Source organism: Nycticebus coucang, chromosome X, assembly GCF_027406575.1.
Source record: "Nycticebus coucang isolate mNycCou1 chromosome X, mNycCou1.pri, whole genome shotgun sequence".
Classification (NCBI taxonomy): Eukaryota; Metazoa; Chordata; class Mammalia; order Primates; family Lorisidae; genus Nycticebus; species Nycticebus coucang.
In genome coordinates, this window is record NC_069804.1 from 59954990 (window position 1) to 59974945 (window position 19956).

The 19956-nt window shown below is 42.9% G+C and overlaps 1 non-coding gene and 1 pseudogene across 1 annotated transcript; both read right to left on the minus strand.

Moving 5' to 3' along the window:
* The window catches only part of LOC128576825 (ubiquitin-associated protein 2-like), a 53102-nt pseudogene extending 41654 nt beyond the window's left edge, over nt 1-11448 (minus strand).
* On the minus strand, nt 6975-7062 carry LOC128578866 (small nucleolar RNA SNORD86). The gene has a single exon (XR_008377965.1). It is a non-coding gene; the product is annotated as a small nucleolar RNA SNORD86 (small nucleolar RNA).
* Nucleotides 11449-19956: the final 8508 nt, after the last annotated feature.

The following is a 19956-nucleotide window of genomic DNA, read 5'->3' on the forward strand; positions in this document are numbered from 1 at the left end:
TGCTACTGAACTTACTTACAGTTACTGGCTGATTTAGACCGATTGAACACACGCAACCACTTTCAGGTTTTCCACTGTTTTAGTCCTCCTCTTGGGGTCCATAAATCTCTCACTGACTCCCTGTATCCTCACAAGGCTGATTATAGGCAGATCCCACCAGCCAGAGATGCCTGGAGTCCTAGAATCACGGTGCCCAGATGCAAGGAAGCTGTTACTTGGCCACCGTCTTGCTCCCTAGGTCTGCCAGTCTTCGTTTTTTCAATTTGTTTATGTGCTGAATTATACTTATAGATTTACGTATATTGAACCAGGCTTTAGACCCTGGGATAAAATTGACTTAGTCGTGATGTATAATTTGATTGATGTGTTGCTGGATTCTGTTTGTTAGGGTCTTGTTGAGTATTTTTGCATCTATATTCATTAGTGATATTGGTCCATAATTTTCTTTTCTTGTTGGGTCTTTTCCTGGTTTGGGGATCAGGGTGATGTTTGCTTCATAGAACGTGTTGGGTAGTCTTCCTTCTTATTCTACATTTTGCAACAGGTTGTGTTATATAGGTACTAGTTCCTCTTTAATGGTTTGGTGGAATTCTGATGTGAAGCCATCTGGTCCTGGGATTTTCTTTTTAGGGAGATTTTATATGGTTGATGCTATTTCAGAACTTGATATTGGCTTCTTCAACCTTTCCACTTTATTCTGGCTCAGTCTTGGAAACTGACGTGCTTCTAAGTATTGGTAAATTTCCTTCAGATTTTCGTACTTCTGAGAATAAAGTTTCTTGTAATATTCATTAAGGATTTTTTGAATTTCTGAAGAGTCTGTTGTTATTTCATCTTTGTCATTTCTGATTGATGAGAATAGAGATTTTAATCTTTTTTTCCTGATTAGGTTAGGCAAAGGTTTATCTATTTTATTGACCTTTTCAAAAAACCAACTTTTTAATTTATTGATCTATTGTATAAATCTTTTGTTTTCAATTTCATTTAATTCTTCTCTAATTTTGGTTATTTCTTTTCTTCTACTGGATTTGGGGTTGGAATGTTCTTCCTTTTCCAGTTGCTTGTGATGTCCCATTAAGTTCTTAACTTCCTCTCTTTCCGTTTTCTTGAGGAAGGCTTGCAGTGCTATAAATTTCCCTCTTAGAACTGCTTTTGCAGTATTACAGAGGTTTTGACTTCATTGCTGTTTTGTTCCAAAAATTCGGCAATTTCCTTCTTAGTCTCATCTCTGACCCAGCTATCATTCAGCATAAGGTTATTTAACTTCCATGTTTTTGTGTGAGTATGCAGATTCCTGTTGTTTCTGAGTTCAACTTTTATTCCGTGGTGGTCCGAAAAGATGCAAGGAATATTTCTATTCCTTTAAATTTACTGAGGTTAGACTTGTGACCTAAGATGTGATTGATTTTGGACTATGTTTTGTGGGCTGATGAGAAGTATGTGCATTCAGTTTTGTTGGGATGAAATGTTCTGTGGATGTCTGCTAAATCCAAATGTTGGATGGTTAGGTTTAAAACTAAAATTTCTTTCCTCAGTTTCTTATTGGAGGATCTATCCAACACTGCCAAAGGAGTGTTGAAATCTCTGACTATTATGGAGCTGGAGGAAACTAAGTTGCTCATGTTCTGTTAGATTTTCTCTTATAAATTGAGGCACATTCTGGTTGGGTGCATAAATATTAATAATTGAAATCTCATCATATTGAGTATTACCCTTCACACATATGAAGTGACTATTCTTATCATTCCTTACTTTTGTTGGTTTAAAGCCTATTGTATCTGCAAATGGAATTGCAACACCTGCTTTTTTCTGATTACCATTTGCCTAAAATATGGACGACCATCCTTTCACCCTGAGACTATGTTTATATTTTAGGGTAAGATGAGATTCTTTTTTTTGTGTGGTTTTTGGCCAGGGCTCGGTTTGAACCCACCACCTCCAGCATATGGGATATGGGACCGGCACCCTACTCCTTGAGCCACAGGTGCTGCCCAAGATGAGATTCTTGTATGCAGCAGATATCTGGCCTGAGTTTTTGTATATAGTCATCCAACCTATGCCTCTTTAGAGGACAGTTTAAGCCATTCACATTAATCGAGAATATTGATAAGCCTGGTAAAATTTTGGGTATTGAGTTTTTCAAAAGTCCAGCAAACATTTTTAATCCTTTCACCACTGTGGATGTTGGAGCTTGATCAAAAGTTTCTGAGTGAGTTTAGTTTTGTGGTAGAGGATTGTGCTGGTCATCATGGAGAATAGCTCTGAGAATATCCTGAAGAGCTGGTTTAGTTATGGCAAATTTCTTCAACATGTGAATGTCATTAAAGTATTTAATTTGTCCATCATATATGAAACTCATTTTACCTGGATACAGTATCCTGGGTTGAAAGTTATTTTGTTTTAGGAGATTAAAAATCGATGACCACCCTCTTCTGGCTTGAAAGGTTTCAGCAGAGAGATCTGCAGTCATTCTAATATTCTTCCCTTTGTAGGTTATTATTTTCTTATGTCTGGCTGCTTTCAGAATTTTCTCCTTCATATTATCTTTAGTGAAGTTAATTATGATGTGTCTGGGGATGTCTTATTCGGGTTGATTCGTGCTGGTGTTCTGAAACTGTCTGCTATCTGAATTTCAGAATCTTTTGGCATGTCTGGAAAATTCTCTTTCATAATTTAATGGAGAAGACCCTCTTTGCCTTGCAAAGCCCCTTTATCACTTTTAGGGATTCCAATGAAGCGGATATTAGCCTTCTTTGAATTATCCCAGAGCTCTCTGAGAGACTGATCCGTTTTTGCTCTCCATTTCTCTTCCTCTTTGAGAGTTTGGGAGCATTCAAAAGCTTTGTCTTCAGTGTCGGAAATCCTTTCTTCTACTTGCTCCACTCTGTTACCGAGGGATTCTACTGTATTTTTCAGTTCTTTGAGGGCTGCAAATTCTTGTTTCAACATGTCAAAATCTTTGGTAATCTTGTCTTTAAATTCATTGAATTCTTGAGACAACTTTTGAATTTCTCCTCGAATTTCCAATTCCCACTTTTCCTCCATTCTATTAATCTTGTTTGCAATCCAAACTCTGAACTCAATTTGTGACATCTTGGCCATCTGTTTATGAATGGGATCTTCAGTTACATCTGCCATGTCTTTCCTTGGGGGGGGTTGATCTACTCTGGTTATTCATGTTACTAGAGGTTTTCCGCTGATTTCGCCCCATGATTATTTTGCACTGTTTGACTAGATGAGTGGATAAAGGAAAGTTGGGTTCAGGGCTCCAGGAATAATGATTAACCAGCCCTTTGCCCAAAAGCTGGGGCTGGTGTCTCTACCTTTTCTCCTGGAGCTTTGCCAAGGATCTATACAGTGCTACAGCCTGAGAAACTGGGGACCTGCCTGTGTGGTGGGGCTAAGTGGCTCTGTCTTGTTTCAGCTGGTCTCTGTCTGACCCTAGTGAATCAGTTACTCTGTGTTGAAGTCTCAGCTTTGGCGAAATACTAGCAATTATGTCACCCTGCCCCCCACAGGCAAAATTTGGAAAAGGAAAATCAAACCTTCCTACAACCACACACCCAGTGTACCACTTGGATAGTCCTCGGGCAATTGGCCCAGTTCAAGAGGTCCAAATCAATTGTCTCAGTCAGCACCTGTCTCAGGTGGGAGAGTTTAAAAGGTCTCTGGCAGCTAAATTGCAGGGGTCTGCTGACAACTCAACTCAAATATGACTTGCTCTGGTGCTCCGTGAGGTCAGGAGGACCCACCCAGTAAATAGATTAGTCTGGTAAGGTTGGTGCCTCCTTCCACACCTTGCACCTCTGTCAGCCCCAGTCACTGATAACCTCACAGGGCTTTGACTCAGTTGCCTCCAATGAGCAGATACTCCAGAGGTTTGCACCTGCCTGAATCATAGGGAGATCTATGTCTCCTCAGCCAGGCCGCTGTTCTCTGCCACTATCCAGCAGGGGGAGGTGAGGCCTGACAACCTTGGGTGCTTGATGGAGGCTGGGGCTGTTCACTCAGTTCCAGCCCTGCCTCTGATTGATATTACTGACAGAACAGAACAATTTTGTGGAATTTGTTTCTGTCCCAGCTAAATTCCCCTGCAGAAAAAAAGCTGTTTTGAGTTTACAGAACCTGCACTTCAGGCCCTGTCTGTGCTGCTGCCTGGTAGTTTGTATTCACAGCACAGTTAGCTGTCAGTTCTAGCCTCCTGCCCTCCTTTGTCTGGGCTAATGATCCCCTGAGGGCCAGGTGCATCTTAGGTTCCATAAAGCAGTCCTCTGGGTCAGCCCCACCCTGGGAATCTGCTGTCTCTGTGCGTGCATTTTCTAGTCCCTGCGCTCCACGCATGCCTGCACTGCCTCAGGCAAACCCTTTATTCACAGGGCCTGCGTTTCTGGCCCAGATCTTTTCTGCCAGTGGCTGCCACCAGAGAAGATGCCCGGCCTCCTCTGGTTGCCCAGAGAGACAGGGGTGTGACTCTGGAATATCCAAGGTGTGAGCCCTATTGTTGCCAAAAAATGGCTGCTGCTCTGTGCCTTGGGGAACCACCACTCCTGTGTGGTTCCCTCCCAGCTGACCATCCTCTCCTCACTCCCATGCCACAGAATCAGCACTAGTCAGCAGCAGTCCATGCCCTGTCCGCACCTCTTGAGATAATACCCAAGAATCTGGACTCCTGGGGGACAGGCTTCCAGACCTCAGAGTGAGAGTGGAGGGGAATGCTGGGAGCTCAGAATTGCAGGTAGAAAATATATACAGTTTTATACATTTTTATGCCTGGCAGGAGAGCGCCATGGCACCCTAGTAGGGGAAGTAGGTCCAGTTTTTAGAGGGTCTCTCCGATGGGATATAATGGGAGGACTTTTGAACTCTGCTTGTTTGTTTATGGGGTACTCTGAGCCGTTCTCATGGGGGAGGGGAGTCCCATCCACTTGGTGATGGATTTTGTATCTTTTGTTTGTATCCTTGGGGTCACAGCTCCCCTCAGCAGGGTTGATGTGCATTCTTCAACCTTCTCTCTTGGCACAGCTGTAATCCGCCAGGCTACTTGCTAAATTTCTGTTCTTTAACTCTCCTTCTGGACGGTAGCCTCTGTGGAAAGCTGGCTTCAGTCAGCCATCTTGTCTCTGCCCCTCTCCAAGGCTTTTTTGATCTCAAAGGGCCTACCTATAATTCAAAATACTCTTTACGGAAAGGAGTCATATTTTGGAGTCAAATTTCCTGAGCTCCTTCAGAGCCATTCACTGAAACAGAGAACACTCAAAAAGGTATAGGTTTCTATGGGAAAATACTGAATTTAACTTTGGACCTGCTGTGTTTTAAGTGTGTCTGGACATTTAAGGGGAGATATCTAGGAGGCAGGTGGACATATGGATCTGGAGTTAGGAAAAGAAATGTAGGCGCTACTCGTAGCTCAGTGGGTAGGGCACCGGCCACATACACCAAGGCTGGTGGGTTTGATCCTGGTCCAGGCCAGCTAAAACAACAATGATGACTGCAACAACAAAAAAGAAGAATAGCTAGGCATTGTGGCAGGTGCCTGTGGTCCCAGCTACTTGGGAGGCTGAGGCCAGAGAATCACTTAAGCACAAGAGTTTGAGGTTGCTGTGAGCTGTGATGCCATGGCACTCTACCCAGGGCAACAGCTTGAGACTCTTTAAAAAAAAAAAAAAAAGGAAATGTAGGCTGGAGTTACAGAGTTGGAAGCCATCAGCATGAAGGTGGTTATTAAGGCCATAGGAATGGATGTGATTGTTCTCTAAGACTACACAGAGTGAGAGACTGAATGTACAAATGGACAATGGCCACATATACATACAAAAATAGAACTCTGACCCACAACCTGCAGCAATATGCCAAGGAAACTACCCCTTTACCTACAATAAACAGCCCAGGAAGTCAATTTGGTGTAAATCAGACTTACAGAAAACCAGCTTACTCTACTTTTAGTGACAATCCAGGAAGATAAACAATAATTTCTGTAACAATTGGCCACAAATAGCCAGGACTTACTGAATAACTGACAGCTTCGCTAATTTTTATCCCTGCTTCCCGATAGATGTGGAAACCTCAGTTGGCATTCCACACGAGATGTGTGTGAATTTGTTTTTATTGGGGTATAGGACATGGGCTGGGAAATGTCACTGTGGGGTATGATATGCCCCTCCTTACAGGGAATGTCCATTCTAATTGTCCTGGGGTACTTTATGGAACTTTTTCTTCTTCTTGGAGCTGCTCTTGCAGACAGCACCCTCTTCAGGCCCATCGAAGACTGTCTCCTCCTTGGAAGAGAAGTTCCTCTTTTTTTTTGGTAGACACTCATATTGCCTGCCTCTTGGGGATTACTGTTTCCCCTCTTGGGTAAAGATTTCTTCTTCTTGGGAAGACTTATGCTGTCAGTGGCCTTCTCAAGATCACTACTAACCAATGTCTCTTGGAAAAAGAGACAGTTAGATGAATGGTTTTTCTGGAGAACCTCCTGGGGCTTTTTTTCTTCTTCTTCTTTTTCTTTTTTTTTTTTTGTTTTTCAACCATCTCTTCACGCTCTTCCTGAGTACTGCTGTTGTTTTCTGAAGAAGTGAGGGCAAGCATAGCTATACATTTTTTTTCCTTCTTCAAATGTTTCTTCTGTTTTTCCAGTTTCCTAGTAATCTCAGAAGCTGCTTCCTCTGCCTGAACCATTGCTTCCTTCATGACATCCAAATTCTTTCATGGTAACTTTCCACTATCTCTCATAATAGATGGGCAGCTGCTCCTTAACTCGTTCTCAAATCTTCTCCACAAAGACACTTGTGGAGACCTCAAAGAAACAATTGATTTGTGAGGCAATTGCATTTGTTTGCCAGGTATTGGGAGATGTGGCCTTTGTTGTTGACAGTTGCTTAGCCAATGAAGATAGAGTGGAAAATGAGTCCATATTTTGGTGTGTTACCTCTTGTCTTCAGGGCTCTTGAAACTTGGTCGCTTTTCTGGGCTCTGGTAATCATTCAGACACAAAGACTGGCCTCCCCTAGCAGAGGCCTGTATAGGTCATGGAGCCTGGAGCCCTATTCAACCATCACAGTGACCTATTTCAATTCTTTTGACTTTATTTCTTTTTTTTTACATGCTCTCACATCTTTATTAGGTGGAGTTGGGCAGAAGAAAACCCCTGAAACTGTTGCCCACCAGATGCAGGACAACTGGAGTAGAGGAGCCTTTGCTTGCAGGTTTTTAAAGGGGAGGGAGTTAACTGACTGAACATGTCTGAGCCCCAGTTCAGATTATTGCCTTCAAGGTCACCTAGAGGAAGACAAGTCTCTGGGGACAAAACTAGAGGCAGAAGCTCCTGCTGTATATGAAGACAAACAGGTGCCAAGATTTATTTTGAGTGGGGGGATATTTCTGCTATTCCCAGATCAAAATTTGGCAAAAGGGGACCATGGAAAATGACAAAGGGACCACTTTTGTTAAAACAGAGGTATAAGGTAATTACATAGGGGAAGAAAACTCAAATAATGGTTTACAGAGGAGTTAAGTCGTGATTCTTCATTGGTGCATGACTGCAATACTCAAAGTGCCTTGAACCAACCCTTCCAGAAGCTGTCCCTCGTAGCCCACTGGGCAGTCAGGGGCTATGTAGGAGGCCTGAAGGCAGAAGGGTGTGGGGGCGCTTATTTTGCTACAGCAAGAAGGGGCTTGAATGGGGAGAGCAGACTGGCTAATGTGTGGCTGCACCCCCACTCCTTCACACTTCTGTCACATTTACAAATTCACATATAAATACATAACATACACCAGCCAGTCTGGGAGACAGACTCCCCACAGAGCCTTGTCAGACAGTACATGTCTTGGGAATCTCAGGAGTTTCAGGAAAGGGCACTAGGCTCCAAGAAATGTGCTCCATGTGTTCTCTCCTACCAAGGGTGAGCCCTACCCCAGCCCAACTGTCTTCAGGGTTTGGTTTATCCAGTATGGAAAGTTGCTGTAGGCAGGCTTGGAGGCTTGAAACTTGGGCTGCAGGGAGCTGGGCTGGCTTTGCTGACCTGAGCCGCTCTGGGCATCCTGTGGAACGTGGTGATGCAGCAGCTGTGAATGAATGGGGCTGCTGGTGGGCTGGCAAGATGTGCAGAAAGGGTGAGGGTGCATAGCCAGGGGCTGCTCCAGGGGCCAGTGGCCCAGTGCAACTCAAGACTGACAGGTGGAGGGGACCTTGCATGAAATTTTTGCTTGTCAAAATTCTGAGTCTTGCTGTAGATGGAACCAGTCATATCAGGCAAGCCAGTGGTATTGAAGACATGATACTCCTTTGCCAGGCCCAGAACCTGCAGACTTGGCTGAAGCCTGAGATGATCTACTAGCAGGGGTCCTCAAACTTTTCAAACAGGGGGCAAGTTCACTGTCCCTCAGACCATTGGAGGACCAGACTATAGTTTAAAAAAAAAAAAAAAAAACTATGAAAAATTTCCTATGCACACGGCACATATCTTATTTTGAAGTAAAAAAAAAAAAAAATGGGAACAAACACAATCACACTGCCTCATGGAGCCCGCAGGCTGTAGTTTGAGGACCCCTTTTAGAGCCACCTTTGGTGTATTCTCCTGCTGCTGTCCCCTGGGTCAGGTCATCATAACCTGTGCTATAACTATGTTGGCCATAACTGCCTACCTGCTGGAAGGGGTTTGTGGAGGCACTGAGGTTCACACCATGCTGCTTGACTGAGGCTGGAGGGATAAAATGGTAGGCCCATACTGGAAGGCACTGGGCATGCCTGTGTAGTAGGGAAGGCCAGTGTAGCTGTAACCAGGTAGCAGTGTAGGATTCAGAAAGGGCTCCTGGGCTGTGTTGTGACTCTGGGACTGGCTCTGCTGTGGCTGAGCAAGTGTGATGGGGGGTACAGGGGATACAGTGTTGCCACAGCCAAACTATGTAACATTACCTGAATAGGGATTATTAGCTAGGCTCCTGTCTCGGCTGGTAAGAGCTGTGGGTGCAGCAAAGGGAATTCCACAGTAAACCATTGGCAGCCATGATCTGTAGTTCATCATAGCCATAGATCAGGTAGGCAGGAAGCAGTCCTCCAGGGTCTACAAGGTACTGGTTGTGTAGCAGGGAGGTACCCCCTGGGGCAAGCTTGGGGGTGCTTTGCCTGAGGTCACCAAGGATACGGCCTGGGTACTGTTGCTGTGTGTACTTGCAGTGGTCCTGCCTAGGCAGAGGCTGTTCACTGTGTTCATGCTACTGGGCAGACTGGCACCTGAGGACATGGTACTTGAGATGGAAGTTGCACTGTTGAGATGTTGGCTGAGGACTGGAGGGAAGGGGTGCTCTTGATGCTAGTGTGGGTGTGTGATGTGCTTGAGGAGAGTGCTCCATGTACAGAGAGGCTGCTCTGATGGCTGGAGAGTGGACTGCTAAGCTGAGAGGGGAGGCTGATGGATAGGTCCCTGGTGTGCTAGGATGCAGAGGGCAGAAATGCAGTGCAAGAGGTGGTGTGGAGCAGGGTACCCACAGATGAGAGGGTGGAGGGAGGGACTGTTGTCTTTGGACTGGGAACAGATGAAGCAGTGTCTAGTGTCTGCTGACTTTGACCACCACCATGTCCATTCATGATAGTTCTTAGAGCTGACTATAATGGACTCACAGTGCTTTGGTATGTGATCCTGTTATGCACAGAACTCTGGTCATAGGAGGAGGACGTTACTGGACTAGTGGAGCTCAGGAAAGAACTGGTCAGACTGGAGGAGGTAATTGCTGAAGTTGTATAGGTGGAATTCTGTACTTCACTGGTCATTGATAAAGAGATATTCAAAGACTCACTTAAGTTTTTGAATATAAGCTGATGGGTGTCTGATTACTATTTTCACTGTTTGGCATGGATCCAAATTCTAGAGCTTCAAACTGAATGTTTAATCCTGTGACATCTGCTGAACCTGTCATTTCCACTGCAGAAACTGGAATCTTAGATTCTGGAGGTATCCACCGCTTAGAAAGTTTCAAGTGTTTGGGCTGTGGTGAGTGGGCAGACAGTGATGTTGTCAATGGTCATGCTGGGTAGCTGCAAATGTTTGTTCACAGTGGAGTTACTGTCTCCGGGTGCTGATTCTCAATGTTTTGCCTGGGAAAGAAAGGACTCCAAACCAGGAGGAGGTACAATGATTGCTTGGGTCTGGTGCTCCTGTCGCTGGCTCAACTGGCTAAGCACTGGGGATGGCTCAGGCTGAGATTTGAAGTCAAAATGACTGAGGACAGAGGACTGCGATGCTAAGGGCTTGAGGTCTCAAGAAGTAGTACCCTGTTACCACGAAAATAAGACAGTGTCTTATTTTAAGGTGTGCTCCCAAAGATGCGCTAGGTCTTATTTTCAGGGGACGTCTTATCTTTCCTGTAAGTAGGTCTTATTTTCGGAGGATGTCTTATTTTCGGGGGAAACAGGGTAGTTGTTGGAGGACTCATACTATTCTATTGTGAACTTGGGGTGGTAGTAAATTGGCTCAAATTTGGAGCTTTCAACTGCTCCAAAATCTGGGAACTGGTGATGTTTGCCATTTTTGATGATGTAAGCTCTCTGATTCAAGTACAGATGACAGGCTATGTGAAGAATAGGAGTTGACAGTTGTGGAGCTAGCTGCCAGTCCCTGGTGCTGTCTGATTGTGTTGAGAATTTTGAAGACAAGGGCTTGGCCAAAGTCTTGCTGTTGGGAAGTTTCAAAGGAGCTGATGTCTGAGGCTTGACTGGGAGGAGCAGACTTTACAAGATCAATGCTTTGCCCAGGTGTGCCGTGATTCTCTTTTGAAATAGACAAGACAGTGAAGACCTTGGTTTCAGAAAGATATTTAGTCCAGTCTTCTGCTGTCCACACTTCTACAGAATTCTTCCAGGCCCCAGTTCCCTCATCTGTGCCATTCTGCACAGGTTCCAAAACTACTAGTTTTGTCCCATACTCATTTGTAGATGAAGAATCTGAATACTCCACAGGATTAAATGTACCCATGCCTTGGGTTGAGAACCTTCCTGCCCCTCTCCCTCTGCCATGTCTAAATACTCTAGCTTGGGCTCACTTGCCACAGTTTGAAGGTTTGTCCCCTCAATTTCATTTTCTTCACTTCTAAACTCTCTGCCACGATTGCCGCCTCTTCCTTTGTAGTTGGCTATTTTCATGGGCATGACTTGCTTCTCTCTCACTCCTCTTCTGTCTATTCTGTTTTCTGAATTTTCTTTCCCCAAATTCCTCTTCTTCCTCCTACTGTCTCCTATGAAGTTGTGTCTTAATTCCTTTCCAGCAATATATTGATGGCTTTATTCACATCTCCATTACAGTTATGTAGGGCCACTATACATTTGTTCTGATTTTTCCCCGTCATTTCCATAAGCTGTTTAACTTTAGTTTCAAAATCCGAATTGCTTTTATCAAAGATTACTTGAGCTAGACACATCTGTTCAGCTGTTGCCTGTACCATTTGTTTCTGTGGTTGTATTGCCTGTGTCACTGAAAAATATATATATTTTTTCTGATCACCTCTGCAATGGTCACTGCTCACTGAACTCATATACAGTACATACAAAATAATGTATGTACAAAATAGAAAATCACTATTGCTCTCTCTGGACTCAGGACCTGCCAATGTGCCTCTTTCAAAGCAGTGGTGGTGGTCTTTTGACTATATTTCTAAGAGTGGAATTGCAGAGTCATATGGAAATTCCATGTTTACATTTTTTTTTTTTTTTTGAGAGAGAGAGAGAGACACAGGATCTTTCTATGTTGCCCAGATTGGGTCTCAAATTCCTGGCCTCAAAATCACTCAGCCTCCCAAGTAACTGGGATTGCAGGTGTGAGCTACTGTGCCAGAGTGCAGTTATTTTTTTGAAGGAAATACCAAAATGATTTCCATAGTGGCTTCACAATTTTACATTCACATAAGCAATGTACAAAGATTCCAATTTCTTCATATCCTTGCCAACACTATTTTACCTTTTAAGAAAAATCATGGTAATCCTTTTGTGTGTGAAGTGGTATCTCATTATGGCTTTGTTCTCATTTCCCTAGTGGCTTATATAGAAAATTTTTTCATGTACTTCATGGCCATTTCTTTATCTTCTTTGGAGAAATTTCTGTTCAAGTCCTTTGCCTATTTTTCAATTGGATTGTTTGTCTTTTCATTGTTGAGTTGTAAGAGTTCTTTATATATTCTAGATACAAGTCCCATTATCAGATATATTATTTACTATGTTTTCTCCTATTCTGTAGGTTATCATCTCACTTTCTTGAGATGGTGTCCTGAATATACAAAAGTTTTTAAAAATTTTGATGAAATCCAATTTCTTTTTTCTTTTGCTGCTTGTGCTTTTGGTGTCACATAAGAATTCATTGCTGGGGTGGCTTAAAGGAGTAGGGTGCCAGCCCCATATGTTAGAGGTGGTGGGTTCAAACCCAGCCCTGGCCAGAAACTGTAAAAAAACAAAACAAAACAAAACAAAGAATTCATTGCCAAATCCAAGGTCATAAAATCTTACACCTATGTTTTCTTCTGAAACGTATTATCTTATTTCTTACATTTTTTGATACATTTTAAGTTATTTCTTGAATATGATGTGGGATAGAGGTCCAACTTCATTCTTTTGCGTGTGGCTATCCACTTGTACCAGTGCTATTGCTGAAGAGACTATTCTTTCTCCAATGAATGGTCTTGGCATCTTTGTTGAAAATCAAGATGTATGGGTCTATTTCTGGACTTTCAGTTCTATTTCACTGATATGTAGTCTATCTTTTTTTTTGCAGTTTTTGGCCGGGGCTGGGTTTGAACCCGCCACCTCTGGCATATGTGGCCAGTGCCCTACTCCTTTGAGCCACAGGTACCACCCTGATAATGTAGTCTACCTTTATGCTAGTATTACACTGTGTTGATTACTGTAGGTTTGTAATAATTTTTGAAAATGGGAATTGTTATTCCTCCAACTTTGTTTTCCCCCCCCAAAATTATTTTGGCTTCTTGGGGTCCCTTGCAATTGCATATGAATTATATTTCTATTATATTATAATAGGAATTATTTGCCTTTTCTGCTACTGCAAAAAATGTCATTGGGATTTTGATAGGAATTGGATTCAATTTGTAGGTCACTCTGGGTAGTACTGCCACCTTAACAATGTTAAATCTTCCAATCCATAAACATGGTATGTTTCCCCACTTATTTAGGTCTCCTTTCTTTCTGCAAAGTTTTATAATTTTCAGTGTTTATGTCTTGAATCTCCTTTGTTAAATGGTTTTTTAATGCTGGTGTAAATAGGGCAATTTTTGTTTTGCATTTTTTTTTTTTTTGGCCGGGGTTGGGTTTGAACTCACCACCCTCGGCATATGGGGCCAGCACCCTACTCGTTGAGTCATAGGTGTTGCCCTAAATAGGGCAATTTTTTTAAGATTCAAGAGACTCAAACGTGATTAAAAACTGAGTCAGTAGAGGGAGAGGGGCTGAAGACACAGGAGGAAGGGAGGGAATTTATAGATCAAGATTCCTGAACAGGTGGTGGAGAGTGGGACACAGAGCATCAATGGAAGAATTAGTCAGCAGGTAAAAGGGGACTTTTTCGATCATAACAGAAGGGAGGGAGCAAAAGGAAAGCATGGAATGTTTGTAACAGTATATGTACTTTGCAGCAAGAAGTGAGGATATTGCTCCCTAGGGTTTCTATTTTAAGTACAGTAGGAGGTAAGGGGAAGGGGAAATGTAGAGAGAGACATAGGAGTGGTGAGGAAATGGGAATTTGGCAAAGAAAATGGGAATTTGGCAAAACTATGCAGAGAAAGAGGATTGCCAGACAGCATAGAGGTTGGAGATCATGAATTTTAGTGGCTCCTGTATGAGCAATTTTATGAGCCCAATTTTTCCTCCTCCTAGTCCTTTTCCTAGTGGCTACCCCTCCTGTTAATTCTGACCCTTCTCCTTTCCCCATTGACCTCGATTAACCTCCAAGAAATACAGCAAAAGCCCCTTATTCCCTGGCTCTTAAACACCTTTCTCAACTGCCCAGAACTTTTCCTCTCTTCTCGTCCTCTTAGGATGCTGGATGTACCTGTCTCCATACCAAAATCTTTTCAACCCTATACCAGTACCTGATACATATAACTCTTCCATTCTGACAGAAGATAACAGAGCTCTATTTGGCCCCATATCTAGAGACCTTCCACCTCTAACCTCCCCAAATTTAACCTGCTTCAATCTCACCAGTATGGGAAAGTCAGTAGGCTTTATAAAACTGGATCTCTGTTCTCCTAACTCAACTTTTCCCTTATTTGCTTCTTATTGTACCCCTCCAGAAATATTCTTCCTTTGCAGTCACTCTATTTATCAGGGCTTACACAGTAACCATTCTGATCTTTGCGCCTGTGTCTTCCTCACCCCCAAATTTCTTTTGTGAATGACTCCTCCCTAAATCAAGCCCTGACGCATTCCCCTAATTATAGAAGGAAAAGAGACAGTACCTTCCCTGTACTCCTCGGAAGAGGCATAATTGCTGGAATTGACACAGATACTGCTAATACTAATATATCAACCCATTTTTGCTAACAATTCTCCCTAGAACTTAACAAAAACATGGGAAGAGTAGCAGACTCTTCAGTCACCCTATACTCCCAAATTCATTCTTTAGCTGCAGTGGTACTCCTAAATCACTGAGCCTTAGATTTAATTACCAGCAGAAAAAAGGGGCACATGTATTTTATTGGGAGAAAAAATGTTAACCAGTAGAGAATAATCATGTGCAAAGTAAAAGACTCTGTGAACAGATCAAATAGATCCTGAATCATCTAATTCCTGGTCCTTATTCAATTCATGGCCTTTTTGAATACTGTCTATGATAGGGCCACTAATTATGATTTTTCTCATTATCAGTTTTGGGCCAGTAACACTCCACCTTCTCTCTCAATTTATTGATCAAGCAGTCACACAGAAAACAACTGCACATATCTTTGCCCTACATGGACATCAGCCAGTTCAGACTGAAGACCCAAGAGTGTTATGTAGCTTCCTTCCCCTACTTCCTTCCCACTTCCTGTTTTCCTTTTACAGGCAGCCCAGGCTCGGCACCCATAACATAGTGGCTATGGTGCCAGCCATATACACCAAACATGGCAGGTTTGAACCCAGACTGAGACAGCTAAATAAAAATGACAACTGCAACAACAAAAAATAGCCAGGCATTGTGCTGGACGCTTGTAGCCCCAGCTACTTGGGAGGCTGAGGTAAGAGAATCACTTAGGCCCAAGAGTTTCAGGTTGCTGTGAGCTGTGATGCCACAGCACTCTACCCAGAGCAACATAGCGAGCCTCTGTCTCAAAAAACAAATAAAACAAACAAACAAAAAAACTACAAGCTGTCCACTCAGCACCTCCTGCCGCAGGAAGTAATCAAAGAGATACCACACTCATCACCCTGGCTCCTTATAATAGACTAAAAAGACTGGAATGATAGTCAAACCCTGCCCAAATAGGGTGGACCTGCCTAAAAGAATCAACCCCCTACCCTCTCCCACCAGATGCCCCACCTAAGAAATGTGAATGGGTCAATCCCCTACCCTATTCCACCAGATGTTCCACCTGGGAAAGGTAAATGGGCCAACCCTCACCCTTCCAACAGAAGTCCAACCCAGGAAAGAGAATGTCCTGACCTCCACCTTCCTGACCTTTAAACTCCCCCTTCATGTTTACCCACATGCTGACTTCTTTCTCAAACTCAGCTTGCCCTCACCAGGGTGGAATAAAAGGCCATTGTTGCCCGCACAGAGCCTGGATCCTATTTTCCTTTTGTCTTGCATCTTGAAAAATCTTTTATTTTTCAGTCTTTGATCTCTCAGAAACTGGGATAGAGTGAGGGGGTTTATGGGAACTCTGTGCTTTCCACCCAATTTCTGTGTAAACCTAACACTGCTCAAAAAAATAAAGTCTCACTATATATATATATTTTTTTTTAAAGAAAGGGAAGTACTGATAAATGCTACAACATGTATGAACCTTGAAAACATTATGCGAAGTGAGAAGTCAGTCATAGCAGGCCACATTTTGGATGTTTCTATTTATATGAAATGCTCAGAATAGGCAAATCTGTAAAGAAAGTAGATTAGTGGTTGCTTAAAGATGGGGGGATGGAAGCACAGAGGAGTGATGGCTAAGGGGTGTAGGGTTTCTTTGTGGAATAAGGAAACTATTCTGAAATTGATTGTCATGATGGTTGCACAACTCTATGGATATACTAAAAGTCATTAGATTCTATATTTGAAAGGGGTAAATAGTATGGTATGTGAATTATATCTCAATAAAGCTGTTTAAAAGAACAAAAAATCATAACTGTTCTCTCAGCTTTAGAATATCCACACAAAGGCCCTATAAGGAAGTGATAATAGTGACAAGCCCTAGTGGAGAACTGAGGAACAGAGGGCGAAAGAGTCTTAGTTTTCATTGTATCCTATGAAAGTTTTATCCTGTACATGTGTTGCATACTCATAAGTTCCCCTCGGGGCGGCACCTGTGGCTCAAGGAGTAGGGCACTGACCCCATATAGTGGAAGTGACAGGTTCAAACCCAGCCCCGGCCCCGGCCAAAAACTGCAAAAAAAGAATAAGTTCCCCTCAAGTACTACTGCTTCCCAAAAGCTTATTCTGCTTTTCCTTACTTCTTCTCTAAAACAATGTCTCTTTATACTCTCTCTCAAAATAGGACACAGAGAAAATGAAATCTCAAACCTGGCCAAACAAATCTAAAGAAAGCAAGAAAAAATAAAAGAAATGCCTACTCAGAGAAGAATCTCAGTGGAATATTTTGTGACCATTTATGTTCATAAAGAATTTTAATTTTATTATTTTAGGTCTACCAAACTTTATTTTTCAGAAGGCTGGGATTCTGGAGAACAGTGAGAGTAGCCTCTCCAAGACTGTTCTGTTGTTACTTGAATTTCTTTCTTCATTAGGTCCTTGGTCTCGGGGATTTGAAGAATAAACCCATGGGCCACAGATCAGTGGTAAGATAGGAATTTATTAGACAGAAAGGAATATAGAAGGATAAAAAGCACCAGAACTTTTGGCAAAGGGGAAGACCCAAGTCAGAAGTCTCTTACGTGGGTCCTTTGTCTAGTGATGTATATGACATTTTGGCCAGGACTTGGTAGGTAGAAAAACCACCTTTACAAACTTAGTGTATTAACAAAAGAATGAATGCAGTCCATCCCCTGGGGTGAAGTTATTAGGTCTTTGGAGCTTTTGTCTCAGGGAAGGGATTAGGGTATGTTCTCCCTACTCAAGGTGGAATAACCCAAAATGTTTCAGGCTGCTTTGTTCATGACTTTGCTAGAGTCCAGGGGTTGTGGCCTGGAAAGGGAAGCCTGTCTAGAGATGGAAGTCTGATTTCTGAGCTTACTTGGGCCTAGAGAATGCGGAGGGTCTCTGTCCAGTCCTGAGTGGGGGAATCTTGTTTCAATCCTCCCTTTCTGAATAGAAGCTGTAACTACCATTAGGGAAAAGGGACACTGACTGCTCCAAACTGATTCCTGCTGAAGATAGATGGTGATAAAGGGGGGGAGTTAGAGGTTCCTCAGAGGAGGGTTCATGATAAATGGAAATCTGGGTTGGACCCTCTAGCTTGGTGTAAAATATTAGGGTATTCCCTTCATGAAATTGTCTAGGCCTAGGAAACTGGGGTCCCTTGTCCAGCCTTGAATGGGGTAACTCTATATCAATAAAAGGGGTCATTTAGGGTTTCTCTGGAGGAAGGGCAATCCAGGGGTTCACAACAGAATCAGGTCTTGGGCTAGAACACTTCATTGTTTGTGTCCTGATGATATCATCTCTGGAAGACATAAATCTGATTAGTACATCATCTGACCGCCAAAGATTGCTTTTGAATTTAAAAGGCCAATAAGTTTATGAGAAGTATAAACAATTAGGTCTCTTCCCAAAGTTAGCTTAATTACCTTCAGGGTTAAGAGGGCTACAGCTGCTACAATCCACAGACAGTGTGGCCATACCTTGGCCATGGTATCAATTTCTTTACTAAGGTAAGCTACAGGTTGTAAAAATGGACTCTGGTGTAGGGTTAAGACTCTTGAGGCATCTCCAGTCTCCTCTATAACAAACAGGTCAAATTCTCTGGTAGAAAGACTTAAATCAGGGGCCTGTAACAGAGCATTTTTCAATTGGTGGAATGCCTTATGTGCCTCTGGTTGCTATTCTAGAGTGACAAGGCACTCTTTTTGAGCATTTTTAATTAAAGAATAGAGTAGTCCAGCTATTTCACTATATCCAGGATTCCAGAGTCTGCAAAAGCCTGTGATTCCTAAGAAGCCTCAAAGCTGTCTGAGAGTTCAAGGTTTAGGGTGAGCCAATAATGGTTTTATTCTTCCTTTGTCCAAGGCTCTCTTCTTCTGTTGTAGCCAGAGCCAATGCAGACAAAAAGACCCTCAGGCATCAGTTGAAATGAGGAAGTGGCTTTATTCACTGGCAGGGAGACTCGGAAGACTAGTGTCCCCAAAACTGAGCCCACTGACTCAATTTCTGGCCTTCCTTTTATACAATTTTATGGTTTGGATGTACATGAAAATCTCGTGATTCAGAAAAGGCCAGGCTGGCACATGCCCTTGGATAATGGCCACCCGTTCTCAAAGACAACAAAAGGTCAAGGAAGTTTCAAGGTTCCTACATAGGTTAAATATACATCCTCTGAAGGGCCATAGATAACAGGAACATCTGCTGCAGTGGGGTGGTAATTAGTAGCTTTGTACTTACCACAGACTGCATGTCTAATGCCTGCACAGAGTTACCAAAGCAGAGTCTAGTTCTGCTTCACTCCCCTGTCTCACTGAAAGTTGGAGATCCAAATATTACATTCCAGGCACACATAATTGGGCTTTAGCCTCAGAAACTTTGTGCCTGCAATCAGCTAGAAAGTTTAATAGAGCTTGGGGTAGCTTTGTGGCATTCTCTCTGCATCTGACGCTCCCAAAAGAATGTCATGTACGTACTGAATAAGAGTTGCTGTGGGATATGAGAAACAACTCAAGTCTTGGGCTAAAGCTTATCCAAACAAGTGATGACCATCCCTAAATGCTTGAGTTATGATGGGATTTTTAAACTTAATTTGGATTGGTTGAGCATATTTTGCTCTTCCCATTGGTCCTTTGGTAGCCCATACTTCTGGGTTAATTTTTGTCTCTAATAAGGGAAGGCGTAGTATAGGTTCTTGTCCCATATTCATATAATTGTTCCCACTTTAGTTAGTATGTCCCTCCCCAAAAGGGAAAAAAAAAAAAAACTTTCAGACATAATTAGGAATGCATTAGAGAATAGCCAGTTGACCCAATTATAGCTTAAATGCTGAAGGAATTTGGTAACTGGATTTCCAGACACCTCCTGTACCATTACAGAGTTGGGGGATAGAAGACTAGAGTTAGAGAGGAGTACACAAAAGGTTGCTCCAGTGTTCAGAAGAAATTCTCTCTTGGTTCTTCACTACAAGGCAGACCTGGGGCTCTTGAGGGGTGACGACACAAGCTGGAGCCATCAGAAACAGTCCCGGGCACCTTCAGTTCAGTTTGGAAGATGGGGTCACTGTCCCAGGAGGCCTTCACCTCTGGGTACAGGCTGTCCTCCAGTGGTCACCCTTGCCTTCTGGATAGGGGCTCAGTGGCCTGCTCTACAGACAGTGCTGCTGGGGCAATTTCTCCTGAAGTGGCCAGTCCAACGACATTGGAAGGACTTGTTCTCAGCTTCTCTGAATTTCCCCTTTCTCTGGTGCCCATTTATCAGAGTGATATTACTAGAGCTGATTTCTTTTTTTCTCTTCTTCCTCTGGATCTCAATTATAAAAAAATCACTGTGGCCATTTTAAGAAGATTCTCCAGGTTATGATTGGAGCCTAGAGCCAATTTCTGGAGTTTTCTTTGAATGTTTGGGGACACCTAAATGATAAATTTATCTTTTAAAATAATTTGGCCCTTTAAGG